The sequence below is a fragment of the Oncorhynchus gorbuscha genome, linkage group LG16 (genome assembly GCF_021184085.1).
Source record: "Oncorhynchus gorbuscha isolate QuinsamMale2020 ecotype Even-year linkage group LG16, OgorEven_v1.0, whole genome shotgun sequence".
Classification (NCBI taxonomy): domain Eukaryota; kingdom Metazoa; phylum Chordata; class Actinopteri; order Salmoniformes; family Salmonidae; genus Oncorhynchus; species Oncorhynchus gorbuscha.
The window spans coordinates 6,439,026-6,454,555 of record NC_060188.1 but is presented as its reverse complement, the minus strand read 5'-3'; positions in this window follow the sequence as shown (position 1 = coordinate 6,454,555).

Below are 15,530 nucleotides of genomic sequence, written 5' to 3'. Positions count from 1 at the left end.
GTCTGGGCTTTTTATAAACTACTGTGCCTAACTTTAGGCAGGATCCATTTTCTGTAGTGTCAAGTCTCTCACAGCCCGCAGTTTTAACACAATAAATGGAGGGTGACGATGTGACAAAAGGGGAAAAGGGCACACTCTGCGGTGTGTGTGTGTGCGTGCAATTGTGTGTGTGTGCAATTTGTGTGTTTATGTGCACGTGCACGAATGTGCGTGTATGTGCTTAAAAAGCCGCAGAGAATCATAATGTTTCACACTTACAGAAAAAGAATGCACTCTGATAGAACTAGCGTGCTCTTCAGAAGTACAATCAGAAGCCTACTGAACCAGCAGATGGACAGTAATCAGCAACACTGGAAGACAAACTAAGGCCCATGGAGTTGAATCAAGACCTTTGTGTTCATTAGCACTTTTGTTCACCTGGATTCATTCTCTGTGAAACCTCTCTCTTTCTCAACCCAACCCCAAACCTCCTCCCACCCTTCTTGAGAGAAAGATTAGCAATTTCTCTCTCTCTTTTGAGCTCTCTCCCTTTCCTCCTCTCACTTTCGCTCTCTTTCTCTCCCTTTCTCTCTCTCTCCTCCCTCCCTCCCTCCCTCCCTCCCTCCCTCCCTCCCTCCCTCCCTCCCTCCCTCCCTCCCTCCCTCCCCTCTCTCTCTCTCTCTATCTCTGATGACATGTCAGTTGGGAGACCTTTCTATATTTGTAATAATGGTATATTTCTGTGCCGCCTGTCTCCCCAACTAACCTCCTATCTGTTTCGGTGTAGAATCAAACACCATCCACCTGCGGTGTCGCCAAGCAACAGCCAACAGCGACAACACATGTCCCCAGCATCCCTGGCAATGATGATCAACATCATCACACCACAGAACCTCTGTCAACCTGTGAAGGATGAGAAACAGTGAATAGGCTCAACACCGTCCGGCAGGAGACCGTCTGTCTCTGTCTCTCACCTGGGAGTGTTACTCAGTGAACTCCGAGGCCATTTTCCTTTAATAGCGGATCTCCTTAATGTTCTCCCTTAATCGTTTCTGAGTTATCCATTTTTTTCTTTCGAAAAAAAAAGCCTTAATTGGTGGCTCATTTTACCCAGTGCAGATCATAATTTTAGGGCCTTCTGAGGGAGCGATTGTATTTTTTTGCTAATGACAGACAACATTACTCAAGATAAATTAGATTAGCCCGGCCCCAGGCCATGTCTAGGAGGGTCATGTTAATACTCAGCTATCATACAATGAATCAACAAGCGTTTATAGTGCTAGTTTACACTAATGTGCCACGGATCAGAACAGAATTCAAAACAGGAACATTATGAGGTGCAATTATGCAATCATGAGGGCTGGCAGTTAATGAGTGCAATATCATACAAAAACTCAATTAAATGTAAATGTTCAAGGGCTCGCATCGCCTTGGTAGTCTGGTATCAGATATTCATATCCAAGGATCATTTCCCCTGCTAGATCAATTGCGCTGATGCCTCTTTATTATAAATTACATTCTACAACATCAGTAAATGTGAACTAGACAGTGAGGAAGAGTGTCAATCCACTATGGTGTTCATACAGTTTCTACGTCTATTGCAGTGAGTGTTAATCCACTATGGTGTTCATACAGTTTCTACGTCTATTGCAGTGAGTGTCAATCCACTATGGTGTTCATACAGTTTCTACGTCTATTGCAGTGAGTGTCAATCCACTATGGTGTTCATACAGTTTCTACGTCTATTGCAGTGAGTGTCAATCCACTATGGTGTTCATACAGTTTCTACATCTATTGCAGTGAGTGTCAATCCACTATGGTGTTCATACAGTTTCTACGTCTATTGCAGTGAGTGTCAATCCACTATGGTGTTCATACAGTTTCTACGTCTATTGCAGTGAGTGTTAATCCACTATGGTGTTCATACAGTTTCTACGTCTATTGCAGTGAGTGTCAATCCACTATGGTGTTCATACAGTTTCTACGTCTATTGCAGTGAGTGTCAATCCACTATGGTGTTCATACAGTTTCTACGTCTATTGCAGTGAGTGTCAATCCACTATGGTGTTCATACAGTTTCTACATCTATTGCAGTGAGTGTCAATCCACTATGGTGTTCATACAGTTTCTACGTCTATTGCAGTGAGTGTCAATCCACTATGGTGTTCATACAGTTTCTACGTCTATTGCAGTGAGTGTCAATCCACTATGGTGTTCATACAGTTTCTACGTCTATTGCAGTGAGTGTCAATCCACTATGGTGTTCATACAGTTTCTACGTCTATTGCAGTGAGTGTCAATCCACTATGGTGTTCATACAGTTTCTACGTCTATTGCAGTGAGTGTCAATCCACTATGGTGTTCATACAGTTTCTACGTCTATTGCAGTGAGTGTCAATCCACTATGGTGTTCATACAGTTTCTACGTCTATTGCAGTGAGTGTCAATCCACTATGGTGTTCATACAGTTTCTACGTCTATTACAGTGAGTGTCAATCCACTATGGTGTTCATACAGTTTCTACGTCTATTGCAGTGAGTGTTAATCCACTATGGTGTTCATACAGTTTCTACATCTATTGCAGTGAGTGTCAATCCACTATGGTGTTCATACAGTTTTTCTACCTGTGTTTCTATTGCAGTTAAAGTGAGTGTTAATCCACTATGGTGTTCATACAGTTTCTCACGTCTATTGCAGTGAGTGTCAATCCACTATGGTGTTCATATTCAGTTTCTACATCTATTGCAGTGAGTGTCAATCCACTATGGTGTTCATACAGTTTCATTACGTCTATTGCAGTGAGTGTCAATCCACTATGGTGTTCATACAGTTTCTACGTCTATTGCAGTGATTGTCAATCCACTATGGTGTTCATACAGTTTCTACGTCTATTGCTTCAATGAGTGTCAATCCACTATGGTGTTCATACAGTTTCTACATCTATTGCAGTGAGTGTCAATCCACTATGGTGTTCATACAGTTTCTCAACCTCTCGTCTAATTGCAGTCATTCTTCAATCCACTCAATGGTGTTCATACAGTTTCTACATCTATTGCTCTCAGTGTCAATCCACTATGGTGTTCATACAGTTTCTACGTCTATTGCAGTGATTCTTCAATCCACTATGGTGTTCATACAGTTTCTCCGTCTATTGCAGTGAGTGTCATTCCACTATGGTGTTCATACAGTTTCTCATCTAATTGCAGTGAGTGTCAATCCACTAATGGTGTTCATACAGTTTCTCAACCGTCTATTGCAAGTGAGTGTCAATCCACTATGGTGTTCATACAGTTTCTACATCTACCTCTCCTCTCATTTGCAGTGAGTGTCAATCTCATTCTTATGGTGTTCATACAGTTTCTACATCTATTGCAGTGAGTGTCAATCCACTATGGTGTTCATAACAGTTTCTCATTCGTCTATTCAGTGAGTGTCAATCCACTCTCATGGTGTTCATTCTTTAAGTTTCTACATCTATTCTTCACCTCTCCTCTCATTCTTCAACCTCTCCTCTCATTCTGTAACCTCTCCTCTCATTCTTCAGTCAGTGTCAATCCACTATGGTGTTCATACAGTTTCTACGTCTACCTGTGTTTACCCTTTTAGAACAGTTAAAGGTCGATTAGAATCTTAGATAACATGATTTTTCCACTGGAGTAATGGAACTGTAAGCATTTTTCTCCAAATAAAGTATTTTCAGTTGATTGATTGGCTATAGATTTGATGCGCAGATCCTTCACAATTTTGTATGAATAGGCATTTCAAAGACCACATCACGCCTCTGAATGTCTCCTTCTATTGTGAAAGGTCAATTACAACGTCATGGGATTGCATCATCATGTGGTGTGAACGGCCTCCCAACAGAAGTTGGTCATTTGACACGCTGCTTTTTCGGCCACTGGTGATTGGCTAGTTTCAGAGACAGGTCTGACGTCACAACTGAGGTCATCTAAACTCACTGCCTCCGACTCCATCTGCAGCCTGTGACTCCTCTCATTCTTCAACCTCTCCTCTCATTCTGTAACCTCTCCTCTCATTCTTCAACCTCTCCTCATTCTTTAACCTCTCCTCTCATTCTTTAACCTCTCCTCTCATTCTCATTCTTAACCTCTCTCTCTCTCATTCATTCAACCTCTCCTCTCATTCTTCAACCTCTCCTCTCATTCCTCTCCTCATTCTTCAACCTCTCCTCTCATTCTTCAACCTCTCCTCTCATTCTTCAACCTCTCCTCTCATTCTTTAACCTCTCCTCTCATTCTTTAACCTCTCCTCTCATTCTTTAACCTCTCCTCTCATTCTTTAACCTCTCCTCCCATTCTTCAACCTCTCCTCTCATTCTTTAACCTCTCCTCTCATTCTTCAACCTCTCCTCATTCTTTAACCTCTCCTCTCATTCTTTAATCTCTCCTCTCATTCTTCAACCTCTCCTCTCATTCTTCAACCTCTCCTCTCATTCTGTAACCTCTCCTCTCATTCTTCAGCCTCTCCTCTCATTCTTCAACCTCTCCTCTCATTCTTCAACCTCTCCTCTCATTCTTGAACCTCTCCTCTCATTCTGTAAACTCTCCTCTCATTCTTGAACCTCTCCTCTCATTCTTTAATCTCTCCTCTCATTCTTCAACCTCTCCTCTCATTCTTCAACCTCTCCTCTCATTCTTCAACCTCTCCTCTCATTCTTCAACCTCTCCTCTCATTCTTCAACCTCTCCTCTCATTCTATCACTCTGTTATTTTATTCATGCTTTTATAGAACAATGTAGGGAAGGACAGGAGGGGAAATGGTTCAATTGATTGATTGGTCCAATGTGGTTGGTATGTTGATTGAGTGAATCCAACCACCACATCACTTTCCTTTATATGACACTGCCCACCGAGCAAAAACTGGTTGAATCAACGTTGTTTCGACATCATTTAAAAACAATGTGATGACATTGAACCGATGTGGAAAACTGATTGAATTTGCAAAAAGGAATTTCATATTTTTTTCACCAAACTTTTAACCTAAATCCAATGACATCGTGAAATATTTTGTTGATTTCACATTGAATTCACTTTAGTTGAAATGTAAATCAAAATTAGACTTTGAACTGACGTCTGTGCCCAGTGGGTGACTGATCTGAAACCAATCAGTTGATTGGTGGAAATGGAGCCACTCTTTGTTAGTTTTTGTCTGTGGGCCAAGGTGACTGTGTTTTAACATTTTGATCTAAGAGCAGTGCCATTCCTTAAAAACAGGTATATCCATGTACCTCTGCAAACAATGTCTCAGAGCAGAGGCCAAAGTGAGTCATATTTCACTCTAAAATGACAGAGTTTGGTTCTGAACAAACCAAGTAAAAAGACTATAAAAAGTGTCTTCAACCCACTGGGTGCCTCAGCTGCAAGCACACTCTGCACATGATCAAACAACCATTTATATGTCAGGACAAGAGTAGGGGTACTCAACTTAACCATGTATATGTCAGGGCAAGAGTAGGGGTACTCAACTTAACCATTTATATGTCAGGACAAGAGTAGGGGTACTCAACTTAACCATTTATATGTCAGGACAAGAGTAGGGGTACTCAACTTAACCATTTATATGTCAGGACAAGAGTAGGGGTACTCAACTTAACCATTTATATGTCAGGACAAGAGTAGGGGTGCTCAACTTAACCATTTATATGTAGGGGTACTCAACTTAACCATTTATATGTCAGGACAAGAGTAGGGGTACTCAACTTAACCATTTATATGTCAGGACAAGAGTAGGGGTACTCAACTTAACCATTTATATGTCAGGACAAGAGTAGGGGTACTCAACTTAACCATTTATATGTCAGGACAAGAGTAGGGGTGCTCAACTTAACCATTTATATGTCAGGACAAGAGTAGGGGTACTCAACTTAACCATTTATATGTCAGGACAAGAGTAGGGGTACTCAACTTAACCATTTATATGTCAGGACAACCATTTATATGTCAGTAGTAGGGGTACTCAACATTTATATGTTAACCATTTATATGTCAGGACAAGAGTAGGGGTACTCAACTTAACCATTTATATGTCAGGACAAGAGTAGGGGTACTCAACTTAACCATTTATATGTCAGGACAAGAGTAGGGGTATGTCTCAAACCATTTATATGTCAGGACAAGAGTAGGGGTACTTAACCATTTATATGTCAGGACAAGAGTAGGGGTACTCAACTTAACCATTTATATGTCAGGACAAGAGTAGGGGTACTCAACTTAACCATTTATATGTCAGGACAAGAGTAGGGGTACTCAACTTAACCATTTATATGTCAGGACAAGAGTAGGGGTACTCAACTTAACCATTTATATGTCAGGACAAGAGTAGGGGTACTCAACTTAACCATTTATATGTCAGGACAAGAGTAGGGGTACTCAACTTAACCATTTATATGTCAGGACAAGAGTAGGGGTACTCAACTTAACCATTTATATGTCAGGACAAGAGTAGGGGTACTCAACTTAACCATTTATATGTCAGGACAAGAGTAGGGGTACTCAACTTAACCATTTATATGTCAGGACAAGAGTAGGGGTACTCAACTTAACCATTTATATGTCAGGACAAGAGTAGGGGTACTCAACTTAACCATTTATATGTCAGGACAAGAGTAGGGGTACTCAACTTAACCATTTATATGTCAGGACAAGAGTAGGGGTACTCAACTTAACCATTTATATGTCAGGACAAGAGTAGGGGTCAGGACTCAACTTAACCATTTATATGTCAGGACAAGAGTAGGGGTACTCAACTTAACCATTTATATGTCAGGACAAGAGTAGGGGTACTCAACTTAACCATTTATATGTCAGGACAAGAGTAGGGGTACTCAACTTAACCATTTATATGTCAGGACAAGAGTAGGGGTACTCAACTTAACCATTTATATGTCAGGACAACTCAACTTAACCATTTATATGTCAGGACAAGAGTAGGGGTACTCAACTTAACCATTTATATGTCAGGACAAGAGTAGGGGTACTCAACTTAACCATTTATATGTCAGGACAAGAGTAGGGGTACTCAACTTAACCATTTATATGTCAGGACAAGAGTAGGGGTCAACTCAACTTAACCATTTATATGTCAGGACAAGAGTAGGGGTACTCAACTTAACCATTTATATGTCAGGACAAGAGTAGGGGTACTCAACTTAACCATTTATATGTCAGGACAAGAGTAGGGGTACTCAACTTAACCATTTATATGTCAGGACAAGAGTAGGGGTGCTCAACTTAACCATTTATATGTCAGGACAAGAGTAGGGGTACTCAACTTAACCATTTATATGTCAGGACAAGAGTAGGGGTACTCAACTTAACCATTTATATGTCAGGACAAGAGTAGGGGTACTCAACTTAACCATTTATATGTCAGGACAAGAGTAGGGGTACTCAACTTAACCATTTATATGTCAGGACAAGAGTAGGGGTACTCAACTTAACCATTTATATGTCAGGACAAGAGTAGGGGTACTCAACTTAACCATTTATATGTCAGGACAAGAGTAGGGGTACTCAACTTAACCATTTATATGTCAGGACAAGAGTAGGGGTACTCAACTTAACCATTTATATGTCAGGACAAGAGTAGGGGTGCTCAACTTAACCATTTATATGTCAGGACAAGAGTAGGGGTGCTCAACTTCTTGGAAATCCTTATCTGTTGCCCAACATGGCCTAACTGTTGTGCTGTTGTCTTCGGGTCGGGCAGTCTGGTAGCAGTTGTTCTTTCTCTAGTCACTTCTCCATAATGTTTATCAGTGACCTCCTGTTCACCTTCCTCAACATACCTGGGTCATATACTCTGTTCCCCTTTTCTCTCACAGTAACTTTCCATTCACAAAGTTCTGCTTCACCCTTCATTGACCTCTAACATGTTGATTTCTTGTTCATGAAACATAATCAATCAGTTCTAATGTGGTGACAGGAAGAAGCAGACGCAATAAAGCACAAGGGGGTGTGGTATGTGGCCAATATACCACAACCACCGGAGGAGCTTTATTGTTATTATAAACTGGTTACCAACGTAATTAGAGCAGTAAAAATACATGTTTTGTCATGCCCGTGGTATATGGTCTGAAATACCAGACCTGTCAGCCAATCAGCGTTTAGGGCTTGAACCACCCAGTTTATAATTCAAGTTAGAACCCAACAATCACATGAAGTAGAGTTAAAGGGGCACTTCAGATTCTTTAAGGAGCACAGTTCCATGTCGTGTTCAGTTACGGATCCTTCTGGAAGGCATATATTGTGAAGAGCAGACATGTCTTTCTTGTGGAATATATCAGCTCCATTACATCTATCCTGTTAAAAACATTACACCTGCATTATTTTCCTGGATTGATTATATTTCCCCTGACAGTGTGATAGAAGGACATATTGTTAGCATGTGCACTGCTGCTTGTATTGAATGCAATATGACTGATGGATATTTGTTAGCATGTGCACTGCTGCTTGTATTGAAAGCAATGTGACTGATGGATATTTGTTAGCATGTGCACTGCTGCTTGTATTGAAAGCAATGTGACTGATGGATATTTGTTAGCATGTGCACTGCTGCTTGTATTGAAAGCAATGTGACTGATGGATATTTGTTAGCATGTGCACTGCTGCTTGTATTGAAAGCAATGTGACTGATGGATATTTGTTAGCATGTCTGCTTGTATTGAAAGCACTGCTGCTTGTATTGAAAGCAATGTGACTGATGGATATTTGTTAGCATGTGCACTGCTGCTTGTATTGAAAGCAATGTGACTGATGGATATTTGTTAGCATGTGCACTGCTGCTTGTATTGAAAGCAATGTGACTGATGGATATTTGTTAGCATGTGCACTGCTGCTTGTATTGAAAGCAATGTGACTGATGGATATTTGTTAGCATGTGCACTACTGCTTGTATTGAAAGCAATGTGACTGATGGATATTTGTTAGCATGTGCACTGCTGCTTGTATTGAAAGCAATGTGACTGATGGATATTTGTTAGCATGTGCACTGCTGCTTGTATTGAAAGCAATGTGACTGATGGATATTTGTTAGCATGTGCACTGCTGCTTGTATTGAAAGCAATGTGACTGATGGATATTTGTTAGCATGTGCACTGCTGCTTGGAAGAATGTTACATTTATGTGAAATCTGGAGAAAAAGCATCTGGAAGTTACATACTGAAACAACAATCATAAAGTTAAACATTTACCAAACAGAGAGAAAGTAACTTTTGAGGAGTTGTTATATTGCACCGAGCCAGGACAAGTGATGAGTGTTAGGTCAGCCTGTGGAAGAAAGATTTCTTATCTTATCTTACCTTTTCATGTCCATAACGTCCTTGTCAAGGTCATTAAAACATACAAATGATTGACCATTTACTGGAATATAGAATACAAAGAGTTTCACTGCAGAGATTCAAACATCTCGTGTCAACCTTCAGTACAGGTCAGTGATTCACTATTTGACAGGCTGTGCATTTGTATGCCTGTCTTTGGACCAGGCTTAGTAAGACCTAGATCCTTGTTGAAATAAGACCTTTCTTGACTAAGTTACTTCTAATCTTTAAATGTGTGAGGTGAACCTTTGCCACCGTTCTCTCTCGTTATAGATATGGGGTGTGACTGTGACTGTGAGAATAAGAAAGGATGGCTGGTTGGTGTCTCTTTTTCACTTTGCTGGTGTTGATCCCCTCGCCCCTCAATCCCATCGCTCCATCATACAATTCATCCTGGGGTAGCCAATCCATCGCTCCATCATACAATCCATCCTGGGGTAGCCAATCCATCGCTCCATCATACAATCCATCCTGGGGTAGCCAAGCCATCGCTCCATCATACAATCCATCCTGGGGAGGCCAATCCATCGCTCCATCATACAATCCATCCTGGGGAGGCCAATCCATCGCTCCATCATACAATCCATCCTGGGGTAGGCCAATCCATCGCTCCATCATACAATCCATCCTGGGGTAGCCAAGCAATCGCTCCATCATACAATCCATCCTGGGGCCAATCCAGCTCCATCATACAATCCAAGCCAATCGCTCCATCATACAATCCATCCTGGGGTAGCCAAGCAATCGCTCCATCATACAATCCATCCTGGGTAGCCAAGCCATCGCTCCATCATACAATCCATCCTGGGGTAGCCAAGCAATCGCTCCATCATACAATCCATCCTGGGGTAGCCAAGCAATCGCTCCATCATACAATCCATCCTGGGGTAGCCAAGCCATCACTCCATCATACAATCCATCCTGGGGAGCCAAGCAATCGCTCCATCATACACAATCCATCCATCCATCGCTCCATCATACAATCCATCCTGGGGTAGCCAAGCAATCGCTCCATCATACAATCCATCCTGGGGTAGCCAAGCCATCGCTCCATCATACAATCCATCCTGGGGTAGCCAATCCATCGCTCCATCATACAATCCATCCTGGGGTAGCCAAGCCATCGCTCCATCATACAATCCATCCTGGGGAGGCCAAGCCAAATCGCTCCATCATACAATCCATCCTCCCCACAACTATGCAAATGTGATTTCAAGTGATGAACTGTTTCCATAGAACAAAAATCTGCCTTTGGATGTGGAGACCAGGCATGTCTTTATTTGACACTATGAAATGTTGTTCTTACACTCCAAGCCGTTCGCACTGGACATGGCCCCAGATTCTGTTGATGACAAATATGAAAGTTGCACAAGAAAATGTACACTAAAGCGGCCAAGTGTCTCAAAGTTCGATGAAGCCTGGAAGATAGCCGAACAAAAAGCAAAGTCACCTAAACGTGGTCTGAACAGAGAGCATTCTGATGCTATGTATTTATACACAAATAACAAACCCAAAACCAAATCTAAATCACAACAAAGTGGTTAGAAATGGCAAATCACTTCTATCTGACGGATGCCATTCACACCCTTAAACTAAGTCAAACAACATGTAGGACCACCTACCGCAGAACTGCCATGTCTTTTAATCAGTGTTGTTGACAAAGAGATCCGTTTTGGTTCTTTCACCTCAAGCTATCAACTCAAAACCTTCTACATTTTCGGTAACGTTTCCTGCTTTGAGATCAAAACATGTTTCGGGGGTAACCTGACATATTACTCTGCCTATGTAAATGAGAGTGAGGTTTTAATTCTGCCCTATGAGGTATTCAAAGTCACTGAAGTCCAGAAGAACCAGTGGTGTGAGGTTGTCTACAAGGTAGAGAGCACTAGATCTCAGAGCAACCTGAATTGTAGATTGCTAAATGGAGTGGAATCAACCCAGAGGTAGCTTTTTTTTCCATTCAGCAGAATATCAGAGGAGCCTGCAGGCTTCATAATGCTCCATTGTATGTTCATATTTACTGTATATTACTGATCATTCCCCAGCAATGTACAATGATACGTCATCTGAAAGAAAGAAAACAGTTTCATCTGATTTGTGCTTTTAAAAAGGTACAGCTCTCAGATCAATAGTAAAAGCCTGTTGACAACCTGCATTGCTTGTTCAGTTATGATTGGTGTTTTATGTTCCTGACATTGTACAGTTCATCTGTGGATAGAAAAAAGAACGAGGCTTAACATGAATTGCAGCTTCTATTGAAACCAATAAATAAAACATAGAGAATGAATGCATGAATACTGACACTTTGTATGTGCTATTATGCCTCTGCATTAGATTTGAGATGTGATACGTTTTATACTTGTCTAGCCTGAAAGAGAATAAACAATAGGGAAGCTGAAGGGAATCAGACACAATAGAATGACAGACCAAACAAGAGGTTGTACCCCAATTTGATTTATTCTCATTCATATTAACAACTTTATGTTGACTGTTGGATGGAGACTGAAAGAAATATAGAGAACAGCAATATCAGCTAACGGAGATGTGATGAGAATAAGCAAGTAGTTCCTCAGAGTTAGGAGAGGAGAAGAGTACAGGTGTGTGTGTGTTTTATTGTTATTACAGCAAGGTTCAATAGTAGTCCTGTTTAGAACATTGAAAGCACATTAAACTGTTGAACACAGAGTCATAGAAAAGATGTGTTCCTCTCGAATGTGTTTTCAGTTGTCACGAATATTACCGAAGGTGGCTCCCCTTCTTGTTCGGGTGGCGCTCGGCGGTCGTCCTCGCCGGTCTACTAGCTGCCACCGATCCTTTGTTCTGTGTTCGTTTGGTTTTGTCTAATTGGTTTCACCTGTTCATTGTTTGGTTGTTAGGGTGGGGTTATTTAAGTTCGTTCAGCCCTCTTCTGTTTGTGCTTGTTCTCCTGTATGTCTGAGAGGTGTTAGTGTGGGGTTATTTAAGTTCGTTCAGCCCTCTTCTGTTTGTGCTTGTTCTCCTGTATGTCTGAGAGGTGTTAGTGTGGGGTTATTTAAGTTCGTTCAGCCCTCTTCTGTTTGTGCTTGTTCTCCTGTATGTCTGAGAGGTGTTAGTGGTTTTTGTTGGGTTTTCTCGCTGTCCTAGTATTTCACATCAGGGGACTATTTTGTTTTATAGTTACACCTGTGTTGGGTTACTATTTTTGTTCCTGTTAATTTTTGGACATTAAAGCGTGTTTTTCCCGAATCCTTTGCTCTCTGCGCCTGACTCCACACCCATTCACTCATTGACTGTTACATCAGTGTATTAAATGGTATCCCAGACAGGAACAGTGGTATCCACCTCCATGAGTAAAAAGCGACCGATGCAACAAACTATCAAAGTATTTTGACCGTCTTCACATCTTGTTTGATATATTATTCTATTAAAAGATGTGAATTCAGCAATACTCTCTCTATACATGGTTTGTGTTGGCTTGACTTATGTATATACATTTTCACATTTCAAACCACCACACGTTTGTTTCCAACTGTAACCGATGAGTAAGAACAGAGTTAGAACTACTCTCAATGGCCCACAATGATATCAGCATTTCCTGTTTACGGTGGCCCCTCAGGGACAAACATCCACTTTGAAATCCCCCGCACATAGTCCAGTTCTCTTCCTCACAACAATGGCAATGAAGCAGTGAATCATTTAATCTCCAAACCTCAAGGGGTTGAACTGTAGAAACTATAATGGAATAGGAAATATTCCATTATAGTTTCTACAGTTCAACCCCTTGAGGTTTGGAGATTAAATGATTCACTGCTTCATTGCCATTGTTGTGAGGAAGAGAACTGGACTATTTCCTGAGAAATGAAAATGGAAGAGAAGTTTGGAGGACAATGATGCCATGTATGACTGGAGCTTCAGGTTACAGATGTGGACTGTCACAAGGCCTCTCGAGAGATGGCTCACTTTCTTTTCTCCCAACCTTCAGATCGACTTCTCTGATCTGCACTGGATGGTGGAGATCTAGAAAACATCTACCCAGACAGAGAGCAGAAATACAGGTAGGCAAGCAGACAGACAGACAGACAGACAGGTAGCCTTTCAGCCAATTCATTCTCTGTCGGTCCTCGATCCTTATCCAATCAGCTGCCTGGCTGTTGAAAAGCTGAAAGACGTCCTGTGCGCTCTCAATTCCTGGGCGAGTCGGGTTTTGTTAGCTGCTCTTTTGCTGTGACCAGTGCCCCCACAATGTCAAATCTCAGTAGGGTTTTTGATTAGGACACTGAAGGAAGGGGACTGACAGAAATAAATAAAGATTGCAGAATGTCCATAGGTGTTCCACTGACAATATCAGGTCGGCCATATTGGACTGGACTCTATGGGGACTGAGCAGTAGGAATGATCTTTGACACAGAGATGTCATGAGATGAGATGGGGATGAATTGAGATTGCTATAGGATGAAGGGTATCAGAGATAAGTTTTAAGACAGCTGGTTAGACTTAGCAGTTATGGTTGAAATGTCATCAATCCAGTATCAAATTTAAAAAATAATTAAACATACACTAAGTGTACCAAATATTAGTAACAGCTTCCTAATATCAAGCTCCACCCCCTTTTGTCCTTTTTGAACAGCCTCAATTCGTCAGGGCATGGACTCTATAAGGTGTCGAAAGCGTTCCACAGGGATGCTGGCTCATGTTGACTCCAATGCTTCTCACAGTTGTCAAGTTGCCTGGCTGGTTGACCATTCTTGATACACATTGGAAACTGTTGAGCATGAAAAACCCAGCAGCATTGCAGTTCTTGACACAAACCGGTGTGCCTGGCACCTACTACCATCAAATACACCTTTGTCTTGCCCATTCACCCTCTGAGTGGCACACATACACCATCCATGTCTCAATTGTCTCAAGGCTTAAATCCTTCTTTAACTTGTCTCCTCCTTTTCATCTACACTGATTGTAGTGGATTTAACAGGTGACATCAATGAGGGATCATAGCTTTCACCTGGATTCACCTGGTCAGTGTATGTCATGGAATATTGTACATTCAGTGTATACACATTCAAAGGTGCTATTTCCCTTCTAAACTTGAAAATGTACAACAACACATTCTTAATCCGGAAATTAGCAGTCGTTTGGATGTGTTTTTTTTATATAACAGATGATAGAAGTGTCTAGAATTAAATGACTATGGTTGCAGGAAAAAAGGGGCATGATATAACATACAGTGGGGCAAAAAAGTATTTAGTCAGCCACCAATTGTGCAAGTTCTCCCACTTAAAAAGATGAGAGAGGACTGTAATTTTCATCATAGGTACACTTCAACTATGACGGACAAAATGAGGAAAAAGATCCAGAAAATCACATTGAGGATTTTTTATGAATTTATTTGCAAATTATGGTGGAAAATAAGTATTTGGTCAATAACAAAAGTTTATCTCAATACTTTGTTATATACCATTTGTTGGCAATGACAGAGGTCAAACGTTTTCTGTAAGTCTTCACAAGGTTTTCACACACTGTTGCTGGTATTTTGGCCCATTCCTCCATGCAGTTCTCCTCTAGAGCAGTGATGTTTTGGGGCTGTTGCTGGGCAACACAGACTTTCAACTCCCTCCAAAGATTTTCTACAGGGTTGAGATCTGGAGATTGGCTAGGCCACTCCAGGACCTTGAAATGCTTCTTACGAAGCCACTCCTTCGTTGCCCGGGCGGTGTGTTTGGGATCATTGTCATGCTGAAAGACCCAGCCACGTTTCATCTTCAATGCCCTTGCTGATGGAAGGAGGTTTTCACTCAAAATCTCACAATACATGGCCCCATTCATTCTTTCCTTTACACGGATCAGTCGTCCTGGTCCCTTTGCAGAAAAACAGCCCCAAAGCATTATGTTTCCACCCCCATGCTTCACAGTAGGTATGGCTGCAACTCAGCATTCTTTGTCCTCCAAACACGATGAGTTGAGTTTTTACCAAAAAGTTATATTTTGGTTTCATCTGACCATATGACATTCTCCCAATCTTCTTCTGGATCATCCAAATGCTCTCTAGCAGACGGGCCTGTACATGTGCTGGCTTAAGCAGGGGGACACGTCTGGCACTGTAGGATTGAGTCCCTGGTGGCGTAGTGTGTTACTGATGGTAGGCTTTGTTACTTTGGTCCCAGCTCTCTGCAGGTCATTCACTAGGTCCCTCCGTGTGGTTCTGGGATTTTGCTCACCGTTCTTGTGATCATTTTGA